The sequence below is a fragment of the Danio aesculapii genome, chromosome 23 (genome assembly GCF_903798145.1).
Source record: "Danio aesculapii chromosome 23, fDanAes4.1, whole genome shotgun sequence".
NCBI lineage: Eukaryota > Metazoa > Chordata > Actinopteri > Cypriniformes > Danionidae > Danio > Danio aesculapii.
Genome location: NC_079457.1, coordinates 31816798 through 31837712, shown reverse-complemented (window position 1 = coordinate 31837712; position 20915 = coordinate 31816798). Strand labels below are relative to the sequence as shown.

The following is a 20915-nucleotide window of genomic DNA, read 5'->3' as shown; positions in this document are numbered from 1 at the left end:
GTTGAGCCAACATCAAATACTGTAACTTTAGACATTGATATTTGATTGATTTTAGATTTGACATTGAACAACAACCTGATTTTCATTTCCAATCAAAATGCAACGTCCCCACAACATTAGGGTACAATGTCAATCTGACATCACATTGATGTCCTGTGCCTGCTGGGCGTATTCATTAGTTCTATTACATAATCATGCAATTATGTATTGTGTTCAGAGTTTTATCGTTAAGTTGCCAAATGATGTGAAAAGCAAATGTTTAAAGGCTTGTTCACACAAAGAAGAGTCATGCTAAATATAAAACGGGATAGTCGTGTTTGTTGCCTGTGTAAATTAAAATAGACATTTAGATTTAATATGTATATAATCTGCTGCTGCTTTATGTTTTGCAAAGACACCAGGGGGTGGGATGGGGGGATGATGCTGTTGGGATGATGTGATCCTTCAAAAATCTAGCTGTGTAATCCAGCCTCATCTGTAAAACACAAATATTTACATAGTGACGAATTAGCAAATAATTAAAATTGAAAATGTAATTCATAAAAAGACTTGATTAAATGCTAAAATCTTGCTTCATGTTCTCAGTTTCTGACCAGCTCTTCATTTCTTTGGATCGAGTCAAAGTGTTTCCACAGTTCAGTCACTGTTAGAGTAACTGACCAAAAGTCTGTTTTTAATACATTTTAGATTTCTGCTGGTTAATGGCAACATTTCTAAACAGTTAAGTCATATTTGGTTCATCTTCAGACCAAGACTTTTTATTTGCTAAGATTGTCAGGAGTCATGTGCTTTTAAATTTTATTTAATTTTTTTACTTTTTGTCATTTGAAGTGCCAATAACCATTAGCCAGCAGTTTATGAATCACCAAAAACCAGTTTCAGCAAAAATAAAAAATTAAATTAAATAATTCTTTAACCTCTTTTTTAATTTTGTGTTTTTTATTATTAAAAAACAAACAAACAACTAAATTATACAATAATATACAACAATATACAAAATGTATGCTAGTGTACATACAAAACATTCAGCAATCAAAAATCTTATATTCCTGAAAAAAGTCTTCATTGTCTCTTGAAGAAAAATAACAAACTTTGGCTTTGATCCAGTCCATCTTTGTATGTATATTAAACTTTTCCAAAATAATAAAAAGTAAAATTTGATACCTACATTGCCATAATACACTCATCAGCCACTTTATTAGGTACACCAGTTGGACCCACTTTTGCTTTTAGAACTGCCTTAAACCTTCGTGGCAGAGATTTAAAAAGGTACAGGAAATATTCCTCAGAAATTGACATGATAGCATCACACAGTTGCTGCAGATTTGTCAGCTGCACTTCCATGATGTGTGTCATAAATTGCGCGTTCCACCACATCCCAAAGTTGCTCTGTTGGATTGAGATCTGGTGACTGTGGAGGCCATTTGAGTACACTCATGTTTCATGTTTAAGAAACCAGTCTGAGATGATTTGCACTTTATGACACAGCGCATTATCCTGCTGGAAGTAGCCATCAGAAGATGGGTACACTGTGATGGACATAATCAGCAACAATACTCAGGTAGGCTGTGGCATTAATGGTTGTGCGTGAAAATTCCAGTAGATCAGCAGTTTCTGAAATACTCACACTAGCCCATCTATCAGCAACAACCATGCCACATTCAAAGTCACTTAAATCACCTTTCTTCTCCATTCTGATGCTCGGTTTGAACTGCAGAAGATCGTCTTGACCATGCCTACATGCCTAAATGCATTGAGTTGCTGCTATGTGACTGGCTGATCAGAAATTTGTGTTCACGAGAAGTTGGACAGGTGTACCTAATAAAGTGGCCAGTGAGTGTAGATGCATATACAAAATTTTGTAACTTGACAATAACATTGGTTTTCCTTCTAAGAAATTTTCCATATCTACCCCAAAAAATCCTTGCGTAACTTTCACAAAACAGATGGACAATGGATTCTTTTTCCATGGAACAAAAATCTAAGGAAAAATCAATATGCAAATTAAATCTCTAAAACCTCTGTAGCTGGATATGTACAGTATAAAAATTAATGGCCTGCAGAAGAAAGATTGCATAATTTAACAGTAAATATTAATTTTCTTGTGTGGCTTATCCCTTTAACAAGTCAACAAAACTGTAACATATTCAGTTTGTTTGTGCAGATAAAGAAAGTTTTGGGCTTCTTTATTTAGATTGCCTTCAGTGTGTTATGTATTGGTGTGTATGTGTGTGTGACGTGTGAGTGTAAGAGATGAGAAAAGGGGCCGTGACCCATCCTGCAGTGCTGTTTGTATTTCTCCGTGCTTCGCTGCCATTAGGACGTGTAGAGATTTGTTACCTAGGGTACCATTTATCATAGTAACAGCGTCGCGCAGGGGCAGCATAGGAGGAAACCAATCATCCATCATATACATGGCCTGTCTGCACTGCAGCCCCACGGCCTGTGACCAGAGGCTGCTGCGGGATTGAGTGCATCACTTAGAGTTCAACTGGACACATCCTTGTTTATCCCACATGTTCACAAACACATATAGGTAATTGAATAAATTTTTACTTCATTATAGATGCTAATTATAATTATGATTAAGGCCAGTTCAGACAGGTTATTATGTTATCATCCATGACAAGTAAGGACAAGCTGTTGTGTGATCATCAATAATAAATAATGATCATGATAACACTATTACTAATATTATTTATAAATTTTCCTTCGGCTTAGTCTGTATTTCAGAGGTTGCCACGGCGGAATGAACCGCCTACTATTCCGGCATGTTTTACACAGCGGATGCCCTTCCAGCCGCAACCCAGTACTGGGAAACACCCACACACTTTCACATTTACACACACACTCATGCACTACGGCTAATTATGTTTACCCAAATTTATCTATAGCGCATGTCTTTGGGCTGTGGGGGAAACCGGAGCACCAGGAGGAAACGCAAACTCCTCACAAAAAAATACAAACTCCACACAAAAATGCCTACCGCCTATGCTGGGACTCGAACCAATGAGCATTTTGCTGTTAGGTGACAGTGCTAACCACTGAGCCACCACTAGTATTAATACTACTACAAATTAATATAATATTAATAATAATAATAATAATAATAATAATAATAATAAGGATAATAATAATAAAAAAAATAATAATAAATTAAGTTTCTTTCTATCTTGCTGGCCTGCACGAGTAACATTGGTTTCTTCTACAAAGAATGCAACTGTTGCGTTATGAAAAATAAACAATATTTTTCATTCACACAAACGTTAAACGTTGGAGTAAGAAATATAGTATTTGCACTGTTGTTTATGTCCATTTAATAGACAAAGTTTCTGTTACAAAACATAGAAATGTAAGATTATATTAATTCGAATTCAAGATAAAAAAATGGGAAATCAATATATATTAGGATACAGTGTTGGGAGTAATGCATTACAATTAACACATTGCTTTTAAAAATGAAGTAATAATATTTTAGTTTCAGACAGAAACCATTTTTCGAATGTTATCACTCCATTAAATAGGCATTATCAGTGGTTATTAGCTGATAGATATGGGCCAGTAGGGCCTTCTTTGCCTAATCAGTAAAGTTATTAGTAATAAAGTTATGGTAACTAATAACTAGGGCCAGACACAATCTGCTGACATTTTTTGCAAATTCTGCAGAGAATTTTATAAAAAATATGCAGATTTATGCGGAATGATTTTAGGAGTATCATGACTAAAATCATAATATATGAAATAAAAAATAATAAATGTTTTACTTTTATTTAATGTTTATAATGCAAATCTAATTAGATCCACTTATTTGGTAAACAAAGCAAGTCTCTCATATAATATCTCTACTAAAAGACAGAAAATATTACTTTACAAACTGTATTGTAAATAAATCTTATGAACATTTTAATATTACTATTATTATGTCACAACAATATTAGTGAAATGAATTTTAAAACTGAATAAATATATTCACATTCACATAAACACACATTTACACAAGTAAATAAATAAACTCAGTGATGGGCTAAAAATCTGCGGAAATCTGTAGATTTCTGAGCACACAGATTCCATGTGGGCCTACTAATAACTTTTCTGATTTTGATTGTAATGCTGTAATGTGCACCTTTTGTAAAGCTGTATTGAAACAATAACTATTGTGAAAAGTGCTGTACAAATCAACTTGAATTGAATTTAATTGAATTGACAGCGGAAAGCAGTGACTGTGTGATTGACAGCTTATATTAACCAATAAAAAATCTGCAGGGCAGACCGGTCACTGTATGAGCGCACATCGGTCAACATGTTTAGAGAAATGAAAACAGGTCACACTGCAGCCGTTATATGCACTAGCACAAACGTCCCATGTATATTTTTTTAAGAATAATAATATAGACATTAAATTTCAGGTGCATATGCTTCCATAAAAATAAAGCCCTGTACATATAATATTAAACCAAATGTATAAATAAATACACATATGAAGCATGGCTGCAGTTCTTTAACCAAATGATTTTGTGTTGGTTTAAAGGGATTAAGGTTTTCACACCTCTAGTTTGAAAAAAGTCAGGAAAGTGGGTGTGTCCAGCTTTGTTTGAGTGTCAAGAGGCGAAAGAGGGTAAGGTTTGCATGAAAAGGGAAATTTCATTACGTGCACACACTGATTTTCACAGTGGCAACACAAACACAGATGCTAGGGAGATAGACAGTAATTCGGAGAGCAGCATTTACAGCGGATCTGAGAGCTGTGTGGAAGTAGAGGATTTTCAGTCCATAATATTGTAGTGATATTACTGTTACGTGGGTCTGTGTTATTTTTGAGCTTTTGGTAGGGTTGTGTGCTTTCTGCGCTTGTGTGAGTTTAGGTGGAGTTTGTGAATGGCTTGTCCAGATTGGATTATGCTGGTGACGTTATTGGGATTCCCCGTTTATAAGGCTGACGGCAATGGTGGCTCAGTCTCTCTCTCTCTCGCTGTCTGGCTGGCGGTGCTCCACCCATACCAGGATCGCTCCGCATAGCAGTCTTTTCATTGTTATCTTATTTTAAAACTTTTAATGCTTTAGCAGTCTATTTTGCTATATATATATATATATATATATATATATATATATATATATATATATATATATATATATATATATATATATATATGCTGCTATTAATGATATATATGGGGTGGGGTTTTCATTCACCCATACCCATCAATGTCTAGTGCAAACTTACGCCCTTGTACTTAGTTTACAGTATGTTACTGCTATTAAAATATATTATTAATTTATCCTCTCTTCACACAATTTATTAAGTTGAATAAATAGTCAGGCCCTTAGCCAAGGGTGGTTTGAAAGACCAAAATTTGGATTATTCATATTTGTCATTTTTTTTATTATTTAAATTTGTATTTAAAAAAATAAGTATCTCTTCAGTATTTCTTTATTCAAAATTTTCACTTGTTATAAAACTGTAATATAAAACCTACAAAAAAATAATATGTTAAGCAATTTGACTAAATGGTAGAAAATGTTTTTTGGTACATCAAAAAGTGTGGTTATGATAACCAACCGACAAGCTAATCCAGCAAAAATTTGTTATTAATATCTCACTAAAATGTAATATTTTTACCTCATTAATAAACAGAAAATCTGGCAAATAACTGCAAAAAGGATCAGTTTTTCAGGAAAAAAAATAACCATCCAAAAATAACCATTTTCTTTGTCTGTTTGTATACGACTGATAATTTTACGAGGTGAGAGGAGAATGGCCACTCGTTACAACCGAGGTCTGCAGAAAAGCATTTCTGAATGCACAACATTTCCAACCTTGCGGCAGATGGGCTATAGCAGCAGAGGACCACACTGGGTGCCACTCCTGTCAGCTAAGAACAGGAAACTGAGGCTACAATTTGCACACGCTCACCAAAATTAGACAATAGAAGATAGGAAAAACTTTGCCTGATCTGATGAGTCTCGATTTCTGCTGCAACATATGGATGGTAGGAATTTGGCAGAATTTGGCATCATCAACAACATGAAAATCCATTCTGCCTTGCATCAACGGTTCAGGCTTGTGGTGTAGGTGGTGTGGGGGAATTTTTCTTGGCACACTTAGTACTAATTGAGCTCTGTGTCAACACCACAGCCTACCTGAGTATTGCAGCTGACCATGTCCATCTCTTTATGACCAGAGTGTGCCCATCTTCCGGTGGCTACTTCTAGCAGGAGAACCCGCCATGTCATAAAGGGAGAATCATTTTAGACTGGTTTCTTGAACATGAAATGAGTTCACTGTACTCAAATGGCCTCCACAGTCACCAGATCTCAATCCAATAAAGCACCTTTGGGATGTGGTGGAATGGGAGATTTGCATCATGGATGTACAACCAACAAACTGTGTGATCTCTGAGGAATATCTATACGAAAGACACTGTAAAAAGGTCATTCCCAGCCACTAGACTTTTCGCTCATGCTGTCTTCTGTGCATGAGTTTTGTTTGATACATTCAGAAAGAGTGTTTTCTTTGAGCGGGTCAAATTAAGGGTACAGTTCATATATCTTACTGCTGTATTAAAGGACACAATTGTATAACAAGTAACCATTTGTTGTGGGACTGCTATACAGGAGTTATTATTATGGATTATAGATAGCAAAATTTATTTTTTTACATTTTTTTTAAAGCATGATGGTAAAACATGAACGCTGTTATAAATGTAGTAAAACATATGCTGGTTTGTTTTAAAATCTTGTAATAATAACAAAAATAATAATTTGTTCATTTCCTTACCTACGTGTGCAGCCATGCTGCTGTTGTAGCTGATGTATTCTGGGAATGTTTTGTACCTCTTGGTTTCAAGTGTGGTCCTGAAAAATCTCTGTTTTAAGGGTTATCTTGCACTTCCCCTTAGCTCCACATCTTCACGCTAAAGAGAATTGGGACACACCTACCTCTTCACAAAACGAGTGGTAGGGGTAAAATGAAGGGCTAAGGGGTAGACTTGGGATTGGTCCTAAAGGTTCTGGTCTTATTCATTATTCCCCTCGTTTTCATTACAGGACATCACACTAAATGAAAAATTTGCTGAACTAAAAAAAAGATGTTAGTCCTAATTTAAAGGAATAAAATATGTTACCCTTTTATAAATATATACTTTATGGTTGCACAAATTTGGGTGCAGCACAAATTGTTTATCAAAACTGCACTCCTCAATGCTGCAGCTTATATACAATCAAAAGCTTAAAACAAGCAGCATCAGCTCAAATTAGATTTTTGCGAAAATGTAATTTATGAATTGATTTTATCTCTCTCTTTCTTTTTTTTTCCTGGATAAAATATCCTGAGCTTCTCTTGGCTTTGGTTTTGTGAGACTGGCTCAGCTGTGTTGTTAGAGAGAGGGTGGAGTGGAGGAGGGTCATCCTGGACTCTGTCTTTAATAAATAAACAATAAAGAAGCCAGAGCTCCTCAATCCGTTTTATATCTCCTGTGACATTCTGATGGATTACACGGCCATCTGCAGCAGAATGTGTGTTTGTGTGTGTGTGTATGAGGGAGGGCTCTCAGCCATATTTTACTCATTTATAAATCCAGACTGCCAGTGCTTTGTTATGTGAGTTTGTCAGCAGGCCACTTGCGGTAAAGCGAGTGAAAGGCAGGTGAGAGACTTGAGGTTGTGCATACAGAACACAAGCTGGATGACAGATGACTGATGGAACAGAGAGAGAGAGAGTGTGTGTGAAAGAGAGATACTTCTAAGAGTAAATGAGTGATTGAGTGCATGAACTGCCTTAATTAATCCTGATCCTTTTAATGAGCCAGATCAAATGTTCATGTATAATTAAAAAGGAGAGCAATAATGCACCTGCTTCATTGGGAGTTGAGTGTGTGAATATGATAAGAAGAGACTGAATTGTGCAAAAGTGGTCATGGACATCTCCGTATTGTGTACAGGTTAAAGAAATGATTTAGATTAAAGACAATTGCTTTATTTTTTCACAACTGGTTTGTGCTTTCTTATAATTATTTTAGTTGTTGTGCTGACATTAAATATGTGTTAGATTTAAGACAGTAAAAGTTTGCTGCATTCACACCTGCATTCACGTCCTGAGGGGAAATTCTGCCAAACCAACAACAGCTCATCAATCTGGGCTATAGGGTATAGTGGGTATAGTTTCTGGAGGAGTGAATGAACTCACAGAGCTTTAGGTGCACCTCTGAAAGGATCTAGTGCACTCAGACACAACACTGAACGTATCTACACTGTTTTTTTAGCTGTCCTTAAGCACATAAAGCACAGCTACTCTTTCAACAAAATCTATGTTAGCCATATAGCAAAAAGCTAGAGTCACCGACAGACAGAATCCTGCCCATGACGCATATCCGTGTCTATTGTGAATGCCTCATTCACACTATATACGACTCGTGGCAGCAAAGCCACAACTGACCATTCATTTTCAACTTCTCTTGCTACGTAACGAAGTTGAGAATCCTTCACTTTATGCAAATGAAGAGCGACTTTCTTGAGTACAGCCAATAAGAGCAACAGTAGAGCTCACTGATCCTCTCTCAGCTCGCTCAGTGGTCGGTTTAGGCATTTTTGTATGGTTTTATAATATTATTTTATTATAATAGCAAAAAATGCATGGTCAGGGACTTAAAACAACAACAAAAAAAAAAATCATACAAATCTTTTTTTCTCAAAAGTCTGACTTTTACGGAGCCCCTAAAATGACACGTGCAAAAATAATAGAGATGTTAATGGATAAGTATCGCGTGTGCACACATAGTGTCACGTGTGCACGACATAAACATACTGTACATATCTAGGCATGGAACAATAAACTATTTTCAAGGTATACCGCGGTTTAGAAAAATTAAAGATTTTTTTATTTAAATTTTTTGTGTTTTTTTAGGACAACAGTATCTCCAGGAGAAAATATGTACAAAAATGTCATTTTAAATTGTGAAGAAATCTGTGTTTTAGAAATTAATGATTATTTGAATTATTTAGCCTGACCTGTTACTGGTCCAAAATATTATAAAAGTTCTCACATAAAATATATTGTGTTCAAAACGGAAAAAACGTTGTTGTTTTTTATCCAGGACACTTTAGAAAGAATTTGTTTTAGAGCAAGGTAATCACAATACCATAAACCGTGATATTTTATCCAAGGTTATCATATACGTCACAATATTATACCGGGCCATGCCTATACATATCACGTGGCGCACAACATAGGCAAAATCTCATCAATATTATTTTTTGCACATGTCACTTCAAACGTGACGTCATCAAGTGTTTTGCGGAGGTTAGCTTTGGGTGCGTGCGACATGATTTCAGCCGGCGAAGCGCATTATTTTTTTGAGACTCGAGCAAATACTGTACACGGCGCCGCGTTCGATTTGAGTTGAAAATGAACCACTTTAATAGATTGTTGTCTGAAACAGGTACGACTGTACACCCATCTTTATGATTCGTGATCATAAGAGATAACCAGATTGATCAATAATTCTTGGCTAGAAATTTCAACAGCCGTGGGAGAGGAGGAAAGTTTTTGTTAAATAGAAAAACCTGAGGGATAAGTTTGTTAAAACCAAAAGAGGCCATGGCAAAAGTGGAGACCCAGGTACACAATTAGAGAATATGTTTGTTTTCCACCAGTCATATGTTTTACACTGATGTATATATTACAATTTAGAATTTTAAAACAATTCAATAGTAACATACTATAATTAAGGAACAAATTATTTCTTTGATAATTGGAAAAGAATATTTGAACCTATCGGTTTACAATATACTGATGCCCTGTTTTTTGTAGGCTTATTGGTCATAATGGTCAGGATTGTTGGACCATTATTGCTTTTTAACATATAAGTACGTGGACAGAAACTAGCCAGACAGTAATGTGTCAATTGTGGAGCGGGCTAATCTAAAAAAAAAAATCAATATTTTTTAGTAAGTCTACTATTTTTTTGCTTTTATTCTTGCCATAATAAAAATATAATTTGTAGAGCAACACATGTTCTCTTGTCATTAATATTTTAATAAACTTTAATAGGTAAAACTGTCTGAGATATGAACAAAAGCAAGTGATTCATCGAAGTTTGATTTAAAAAAAATCCTGAATAGTTATAAAAATCCTTATAATCATTAAAATAATTTATAAAAACAATAAAAATAATTTGTTTAAAATTATAGAATGATTTTAATGATATGACGTAGTTTCGGAAACTTCCTACTTCTCTGTTTATCCGTCTGACTTTACGGTGGGTTTCTTTTGACTGCCCCCTGTTGTTTTAAAGAATATCACAATGGCGAACGCAGCAAGTATAAAAGCCTCGCCTGTTTCATGAGGTGCACGCACAGTCAGCGGAGGTGTGCAATGCGGCGCCAGGTGAAATTATAAATCCAGTTTTATCCATACTCATTCACCTATAGCACATGCCTTTGAACTGGGAAATTGTAGCACCCAGAGGAAACCCACACGAACACATGTACTGTAGGGAGAGCATGTAAACTCCCCACAGAAATGGCAACTGGCCCAGCTGGAACTCGAACCATTCGAATTGACCTTCTTGCTGTGAGGCGACAGTGCCAACCACAGAGCCACTGTGCTGCCTATTGTGAGATAATTGCACAATAATGATTAATTTATTCTATGGCTGCAACATGAACATACAGCTTATATTAGTGATTATTCAATTATATTATATTATTCATTCATTCATTCATTCATTTTCTTTTCAGCTTAGTCCCTTTATTAAACTGGGATCGCCACAGTGAAATGAACCACCAACTTATCCAGCATATGTTTTACACAGCAGATGCCCTTCCAGGCGCAACCTATCACTGGGAAACATCCACCACACTCATTACACACATACACTACGGACAATATGGCCCCCGTTCCCTGAGGGTACGGTAGCCTACCCAATTCACCTGTACCACATGTCTTTAGGACTGTGGAGAATTAATAATATTAATATAATATAATATAATATAATATAAATATATACTATAATATAATATAATATATAAATATAATATAATATAATAAATATAATATAATAATTAATATAGTATAGTATAATATAATATTAATATAATATAATATACTATAATATATATAATATAATATAATATAATAATATAATATAGCCTAAATTGGCTAAATACTCAACGCCCTAATGCTAAATTTATAGACAGACAGATAAATGGACAAACAAACCACTTTAGCCTAGAATAGTATTGCTGTCAAATTGATTCCCCAGGGGGGTTTTAGGGGCCTGACCTTTTGATTTATCATCTTGAACTTTAACTCTCAGTCCTTGGCCTTGACTTCCATCACCACTCCCATCATCAATTTGTCATGGGCTCAGGCTCTTCTCTATAGAAAATTCCCCAAAACATCAGCAGCAGCAGCTTTTTTTCAAACCAGTAGGCATCCCAGGCTGCACCTTTGTTATTAAATTGCCTTTTAATATGGCATCTCTGCTTTCAAATTGATTGCTGGCAAAAGCTTCCCTCAGGAAGACAGAAATCATTGGTAATTAGATTAGTATGTCTGCAGTCCGGTGTAGAGAAAGCCTCTCATCCACAACTCACTTTAGACCAGCTGTCAGAAAAGAGTGCTTAAGAGTAGACACATGTGGAGATGAGAAAATGGCCTTATTTTCATAAAGAATAGTTTTAAAGAAGGGTTTAACAGCTCAGGAGATAATTACGGGATTATTATAATTGGTGCTGAGTGTCGTTTGAATGCCTTTAAGTGGTATGATAATCTGATATAATTTGCTCTTTTTGTCGTTTCAATAGAGTTAATTCTCCCCAATAATATATTAAAAACGATAACACCTGGATTAGTCTGAAGTCAATACATGCAGCTGTAATCCTTTCCAACTGACAACTGTATGTATATATATATATATCTACGGATATATAAATGGATGTACTTTCTTGAATAAATATTTGTAGACATTACTGGATTCTTCTTAAAATGTAATGCTAAATGATTCAAAGTCATTTGATCATACACATGTAAGAAATAACTCAATTCATTCATTTTCCTTCAGTTTAGTTCCTTATTTATCAGGGGTCATCACAGCGGAATGAACCACCATTTATTCCAGCAAATGTTTGACGCAGCAGATGCCCTTCCAGCCACAACCTAGTACTGGGAAACACCCATAAACACTTGTATTCACACAAACATACACTATGGACAATTTTGTGTACCCTGTTTACCTATAGCGCATGTCTGTGGACTGTGGGGGAAACCTGAGCACCTAGAGGAAACACACAGAAATGGCAACTGGCCGAGCCGGGACTCGAACTAGCGACCTTCTTGTGAGGCTACAGTGCTGAACACTGAGCAGCCGTGCTGCCACTAAGACACTATATATATTTTTAGCATATACAGTACCATGTTTGCCTTATCCAAATATATACATTATGAAGTTTCATAATGCTTTAATGCCTCTTAAACTTTATGATTAAAGTTAATTATTTCTTGTTTATATTATATGTGTAAAAAAAAATGAAACAAAAATAGTGTGTAACAGAGACCAGAAATTTTAAATTGGATAGACCTTGGTGAAATAAGGTGGACCTCGGTGCCTACTCTTAAACTAAGTAAACTAAAGTAAACTGATTAAACTCTTAAACTAAGTGTAACTAGGTAACTACTATTGTATATCAGTCTTTTTAGCCAAAAATAAATAAATAAATGCATCCAGAGTGCTAAAGCATTCACTTTGTCATAGACAGCAGATCTTATCATTCAAGTTGTGAAAGCAAAATCCAGATTTTCGGTTTTAAAATTAGCTTAAGCACACAAAAGTATATTCTACGAGCTGCTTCGTCAGTCTAATAAAAAAAAATGAAGAAAAAAAAAGCGTTCGTAAGAGTAACAGTTTGACAATTCTAGTTGGACAATTTCATTTTTGTGCAGTAGAGGGGGAATGTAAATTTTATTGACAAACAATGAATAAAGGACTCTGTTAATCATCAATATTAAATTTAATTCATAATTTCCTTAAATTAATTGCATACTATCTATTTAGGATTTTCCATAATAAAAACATTTTTGTCTGGGTGGGCCAGCCTTTAATGTAAGTGGGCCAGTGCCACCCTGGCCCTTATGTAGCCTGACCACTGGTCAAAAAGTCAAAAAAATAAAAAGCATTGTTTATTATTATTATTATTATTATTGTTATTATTATTATTATTATTATTATTATTATTATTATTATTATTATTATTATTATTATTATTAGAAGTAGTAGTAGTAGTAGTACTCACTTAAAAAAGTTGGGTTAATAATAACCCAACAGGTAACCCATAGATGGGTCAATTTGGCACCGACCTTCTGTTGGGTTATTGTAACCCAATCCATTGGGTTGATAAGGTTAACCCAACAATTTGGGTTATAAAAATAACCAATTTGTTGGGTTATTTTGCCAAAAAGTGGCTTAACCCCTAAATAATAATAAATTATTATTATTATTAATTATTATTATTAATATAGTAGTAGTCATCTTTATATGAAAATAAAAAATACACCGCTTTTATTACATTGGAAAAGATTTATTTAAATCCATGAGTTTAGTGCCACATCTTTCACAATAACAAATGCCTGAGAGCAGTCTAGTTCATCCCCAAGCAGCAGGACAAGAGGGTTCTGTCTCTGTTGCTCTTCCTCCTCTAAGTACTGAACGAAATACAAGTATACACACATGAATTAAATAATGTCCAACATTTATTGTCATAAATAATGCACCTAGAAGTCGCAAATCAACAATTTCTTGTTTTGCCTCCTGGTATGAGGGCCGAACCATCTTGCTGCACAATCTGTATGGCAGTGAAGAAATGATAGCTGGCTGAGTTGTTAAAGCGACATCTCCAAAGTGGGATCTCCTAGGCTGTCTTTATATCAAACAGAAAAAAACACAATAATTCTCAAAACAAGCCCCTCATATCAAAGGTGAAATGCTATAAATTGGGATTAAAACAGAGCTGTTATGCAGGATTGTCTCACCAGATGAAATGTTTGCTTGAACTGGTAGATCCAAGGCTCTCTTCTTTTTTTTGCAATACGAGAGGATCTGCAGTGATGTATCTCCCCAAACCTCAAAAAGTTTCTTTGGTGTGTGGGTATAAAATACCTGTCCTGAGCAATCTAATAATAAATAAACAAAAACAGCACTTAAATCCATGCCATGCAAACAGTACACTGGATTTATTGAAGGGATATTTTACACAAAAATGGAAATTCTGTCATCAGTAATTCACCCTCCCCTTGATCTAAATCTCTCCTCAGATGAACACAAAACATGATATTTTAAACAATGTAGGTAACTAAACCATTCTTGGTCCACAGTGAAATTGCATAGCGTTTTTGTCTTCTGCTGAAGTCAGTCGGGAGTGGACTATTAAGTTTTTGATTCGCTTTGTCCTTTAAAGTTATCATTTGTGGTCAGCAGAAATAAAAAAAAATAAATAAAAAAAAATCAATCAACAACTTGAGGGTGAGTAAATGATGAATACACCCAAAAATCAGGGAAACACCCATACACTACAGCCAATTTAGTTTATTAAATTTACCTATACTGTATGCGTTTGGACTGTGAGGGACATGCAAACTTCACACAGCAATGACAACTGACCCAGCTCCAGGACATGATGGATTCGCCTCTGCTGCTGAATAAGTGTATGGGTGTTTCACCGATTTTTGGGTGTATTCATCATTTACTCACCCTCAAGTTGTTGATTTGATTAATTTTTTTTTCTGCTGACCACAGATGATAACTTAAAGGACAAAGCAAATCAAAAACTTGATCGTCCCCACTGACTTTAACAGAGGAAAAAATGCTATGGAATTTCACACCAAGAATGGTTTAGTTACCTACTCCTCCATATACCAAATGATGCTCGCTCCAACCTTAAAACAGAAATTTTAAATTTGCAAATGTATGCCGGACCAAATAACAAAAAAAATCATGTATTTACCCAGTTTAGCAATGGAGAAAAAATAACTGGAAGTGGTCATCTCCAGGGGTACCTTAAACAGATAAAGAGGAAAAAAAAACTATAAAAATGCACACTTTTAGCTGCAGGATTAGTCTTTTATGTGAGTTCTTAAGGTGCATCACATTTGCAAATTTGGTGGGCAAATAAGGTCCATTTTACATGGTCAATTGTGCACTGATGTTCATTCAGTGCTTAATTCTCATGCTCAGAAACTTGCAAAAGAGTCTAACTCTTGATCACAGATTTCTACTGAAATAACAGTCATAACGCAATAATTAATATAAATAGGTTAATGTCTGTAATATCTCAATTTGGTCAAATGTTCCAGCAGTGGAGTTCTGAAATTTCTGAACTGTGCTTAGACTCTAAATCAGTCATCTGTAATTACCTGTGGCCTCATGCCTGATACAGAGTCTAATACCAAATTCACACTCAAATAAGGCACAGAAACACTTTTGAAAGAGACATTTGTGTCTTTACACACTACCAGTGCTGTTCAGAGAAGTATAAATGCATTTACAGAAGAATTACAAATGTATCATTTGATTTTAAGACATATGGTGATGTAAAGACACCTTTACAACATATGATACTGCTTAAGTGTGTGTATCGGTGCATTTTTACATCATGTAAATATTACAAAATACAGAGCTGTTGTTTTCTTACCTTTCTCAACAAGATTATCAAGGAGGATTAAAGCTCGCTTTGTCCAGAGCAACCTACAATGAACAAACAAACAAAAAATAAAATTAACCACAAATTAACATGAGCTGACAGACAACATTTATCAGTTGAGTGGTCACAGCATCACTTGAATTGAAAACTGAGCAAGGACATGTATGTTTAAGGGCTTTGTATTATTGTTTATTGGCATATATTACTACTATTATTATACAAAGCTAGCAGATGTTACAATTCTTATATGTATAATTTTTTAAGCTTATATTTAATTGTTGTATGACATATATAACCGATTAAACATTTATATTAGCATCTAACATTATCCGGGTTGTGGTTTCATCCCTGTATGTTAGTATAAGATGTAGGGAAAATGCAATTTTCAGGGCCTTCAATATAGTACACACAAACAGTAATAATACCATTTACCTTTCAATAGTTAATAATCAAGTTCCTTGAAATGGATAATAAATCCTCTTCTGATAAAAGATGATGTAGCAAGCTTCTGTTCTGCTCGTCCAGGATAACTTTCTCACGTTGCGATCCATTCAGCGCCCTCTAGCGGCGAATAATAACCAATAATAATATAATGCTCGGATTCCGTACTTCTTGGGAAAACTAGCAACTTCCTGAACAAAATGTAGCACATATATATGTCTATATTAGCATTTAGATGTTACAATATAGTTTCCTAGCGAAAGGACAGTGATTTTTAAGACAACATAACATGCCTTCAACAAGACTGGACGCGACTCCGGTTTGATGTCTCTGCTGGGTCCTAAAGACGAGAATTACTGCGAAATATCTCAAATACGTGTATCATTTCCTCCAAAACAACTGTAGAGATGAACACGGAGGTAGAGAAAGCGTTTTTATCCGCATATAGATCGGCTATGAAGCGCACACGCTTGTATCATCAATAATTAAGAGTCCAGGTAAAACAGAAATAAAAAAAAAACACGACACGAGGAGGCAATTTGATTAAAAAAATAACAACATTACTGCATTAGAGCTTGCATAAACTTAAGAACGCAAGCGCAACATCATGTACGCATATTAATACAGCGGTTCTGTGTCAGATCAATCAGTTGACTGTTGAAATTTCAAAATTGTAACCCAACTGGTGGAGTTATTAAATAAATAACCCAATAAAAGGTTTAAAATAACCCAACAAGGCACCAAATATTTTTAACTCAACCATTGGGTTAAATAAATAACCCAACGTTTTTTAGAGTGTAGTAGTAGTAATCTTCATGTTCATGCAAAGGAAGATGCAAGGAAATTTTTTTATATATCACAGTTTTTATATCATTATCAGACATAATTATATAAAATATATATAATTTTTTATATTTTATATCATTGTGTAATTAATAAAAATAAATAAATGAATGATATCTCATAACAAAGACAAACCAGATTCACATTTAACTTTTCATTCATTCATTCATTCATCATTCATTCATTCATTCATTCATTCGTTTTCCTTGGCCCTTTATTTATCAGGGGTCGCTACAGCACAATGAACCGTCAACTTATCTAGCATATGTTTTACGCAGCGAATGTCCTTCCAGCTGCAACCCAACACTGGAAAACACCCATTTACTCTTGCGTTCAATACTTGCGTTCAATTTACTCTTGCACACATACACTATGGCCAATTTCACTTATTGAATTTACCTTTACCAGATGTCTTTGGACCTGTGGGGGAAACCGGAGCACCCGGAGGAAACCCACGTGAACACAGGGAGAGCATGCAAACTCCACACAGAAATGCCAACTAACCCAGCTGGGGTTTGAACCAGCGACCTTCTTGCTGTGAGAAAATAAACAGGCGAGCGGTCGGGATAGGTGGAAAACTACATGAACAAAAAAAACAAAGCAAGTGTCAAAACATGGAAAGGGAAACCGCATCGTACATCAAAGTACAGTAAAAACAGTACTCAGCACTGAAGTGTGCATCTGTGCTGTATTTAAAGTCCATGTAATCAGTTTATTACAATCATTTGGCTGTGTGTGTGCAATCAATGTAAAATCGGAACAGGTGTGTGTGAAGTGCATGAAAGGATTTGTAGTTCGTAACTGTGACGTGTGTAGTTCTCTAGTATTATTATTATTATTATTATTATTATTAGTAGTAGTAGTAGTAGTAGTAGTTGTAGTAGTAGTAGTAATCTTCATGTTAATTCAAAGGAATATCCAAGGAAAAATGTATTTTTCTTTATATCAGATGGATTTTTTATATCAGCCATAATGATATATATATATATATATATATATATATATATATATATATATATATATATATATATATATATATATATATATATATATATATCAAGGGGCAACCTCCCGCTCTCCCTCGGGAAGCCAATACGGAAGTAACTAAAACTGCAATTCATCGACTCGCCTTGGGGGGCTGGCTCCAGGAAGTCCAGGTAATTTCTGACTGCAATGGGAAAATGGTCAATTTTACAGCTGATAAAAACATGCTTACAGCCTGGTACAAATGATGGCTTTGGTGCATATAGCCATGATTAACCTTCATGACAACTGTGAGGGGGTGAATTTTTTTTATAACTCATCCGTTTCATTTTATTAAGTTAAATTAAGTCTGCATAATAAAGGGCGTGGCCACTTGAGTGACAGCTAGGTCTCGCTGCTCGCTGTCTCGTCACCTGAGCTGATTACGGCTAATTAGCCGATAAACTCGGCATATACATCGCATTTTTGTGTTGGTTAATGTTTCTTTACACAGTCAGCTGCCTTTTGGGATTATTTCTTACAATTATCAGATGATATGGTATGCTGTGTGCACTTAATTGTGCTCACAAACCATTCATGTGGCCTCCGTTTCCCTGGTGAGTAAAGTTATAAACTTGTATACCATCTCTATAAATGTGTGTGTTTTATTTAAGATCATTTATCATTTATAATGTTCTTTAGACATGTAATGCCCTCCAGAATCTGACAGATTGATTAGCTGTAGGCTATAAAAATGAAGCGTTGTCATACAGTGTCATGCCTGGATTTCATCAATAGCCTTGCATTTACTAACACACACTATATCTGAAGTGTTTGGAAGTGTTTCGCGTTTTCCTCCTGTAGAAAAATGCCATAAGAACAATGCTTAGTGGCTCAATGTATTACTACAGTGTTTTTGAAAGTCTAAACACTTTATTGATATAGTGTACAGCCAAGCACATGTGGTCAGAACACAAACGAGTCGCAGGTAATAAAGTATTAAGCGTTCTCTCAAAGTAAGCTCTGTCTAAACCAGGTCCAAGCAAAATGCCAGCACGTGTCTGTCGCTCCACTCACTCTCCGCCTTTTTGCCCTTGTTTGGTATCCCGCCGTGGGTGCGATGACGCGCGAACAAAATGGCGACGGTTGGCCGCGCCTACTTTTAGCTTAATTTGCGCTCATCAGAAACCTATGGGTGACGTCACGGATGCTACGTCCATATATTTTACAGTCTATGATATATATATATATATATATATATATATATATATATATATATATATATATATATATATATATATATGTATATGTATATACAGTTGAAGTCAGAATTAGCCCCCCTGAATTATTAGATGCCCTGTTTTTTCCCCAATTTCTGTTTAATGGAGAGAAGTTTTTCAGAATCAGGAATAAGGAATTTGTTTTGGCTGCAGAAGCTTCCAGTGTACATAAAGTGACAAGTGACCAACACAAAATAAATGTGAAAAAAAATAAAAATAAAAATAAAAATGATAAACATTAAACAGATGCGGTTAGTCAAGAAACCTGGATGTTGAGTTGTATGTACAGATTGTTATAAATATACAGGTTATAAGGTGCTGTGTACAAGTGCGTATGAGAAAGTATTGCACATATTTATTGCACAGTAGGGGGATATTTAACTGTTCATAAGGTAGACAGCCTGAGAAAAGAAACTTTTCCTGTGTCTGGCTGTTTTTGTGCTTGGTGCTCTGAAGCGCCGACCAGATGGTAACAGTTCGAGCAGGTAGTGTGCTGGGTGTGAGGCGTCCAGAGCGATTTTGTGAGCCCTTTTACTCACTCTGGAAGAGTACAGTTCTTGATGTGTAGGAAGGTTTGTGCCAGTGATTCGTTCAGCAGTCAGGACTATTCGCTGTAGTCTACGGAGCTCGGTTTTGGCAGCTGAGCCGAACCAGACAGTGATTGAAGTGCAGAGGATGGATTGGATGACAGCTGAGTAGAACTGTACGAGCAGCTCCTGTGGCAGGTTGAACTTCCTCAGATGACGAAGGAAGTACAGTCTCTGCTGGGCTTTCTTCACAATAGAGTCTATATGAATGTCTCACTTCAGATCCTGAGAGATGGTGGTGCCCAGGAACCTGAATGACTCTACTGCAGCCACAGTGCTGTTCATGATGGTGATTGGGGTGAGTGCAGGGGGGTTTCTCCTGAATTCCACTATCATCTCCACTGTTTTGAGCGTGTTCAGCTCCAAGTTGTTGTATCTGCACCATAACGCCAGCCGCTCCACCTCTTGTCTGTATGCAGACTCGTCACTGTTCTGGGTGAGGCCAATAACAGTAGTGTCGTCTGCAAACTTAATGAGTTTGATGGAGGGGTCTTTTGCAGTGCAGTCGTTGGTGTACAGGGAGAAGAGCAGTGGAGAAAGAACACATCCCTGGGGGGCACCAGTGCTGATGGTGTGGCTGTCAGATGTGATTTTGCCCATTCTGACTAGCTGCTGTCTATCTGTCATAAAGCTGGTGATCCATTGACAGACAGAGCTAGGAACAGAGAGCTGGGCCAGTTTGTACTCAAGCAGTGATGGCACGAAGGTGTTAAAGGCAGAACTTAAGTCCACAAACAGAATCCTTGCGTAGTTCCCTGGTTTGTCCAGATGTTGTAGGGTAAAATGCAGTCCCATGTTGACTGCATCATCCACAGACCGGTTTGCTCTATAGGCGAACTGCAGGGGGTCCAGTGATGTCCTTCAGATATGCTAGCACAAATCTTTCGAATGACTTCATGGCCACAGATGTTAAGGCCACAGGTCTGTAGTCATTGAGTCCTGTAGTCTTTGGCTTCTTCGGGATTGGGATGATAGTAGAGCACTTAAAGCAGGATGGAACTTTGCACTGTTCCAGTGATCTATTGAAGATATGTGAGAAAATGGGAGCCAGCTGGTCAGCGCAGGATCTCAGAAAGGCTGGTGAGACACCGTCTGGCCCTGGTGCTTTCCT

At 36.0% G+C, this 20915-nt stretch overlaps 1 protein-coding gene and 1 long non-coding RNA gene across 2 annotated transcripts in view; one reads left to right on the top strand and one right to left on the bottom strand.

The window, feature by feature from the left end:
• Positions 1–20915, top strand: part of sulf2b (sulfatase 2b) — a 371838-nt gene that overhangs the window by 75379 nt on the left and 275544 nt on the right. The window lies entirely within an intron of this gene.
• LOC130217047 (uncharacterized) lies at positions 14127–15717 on the bottom strand. The gene is made up of 3 exons (XR_008835849.1): positions 15682–15717; positions 14995–15046; positions 14127–14164 (listed from the first exon to the last, which is right to left on the bottom strand). It is a non-coding gene; the product is annotated as an uncharacterized LOC130217047 (long non-coding RNA).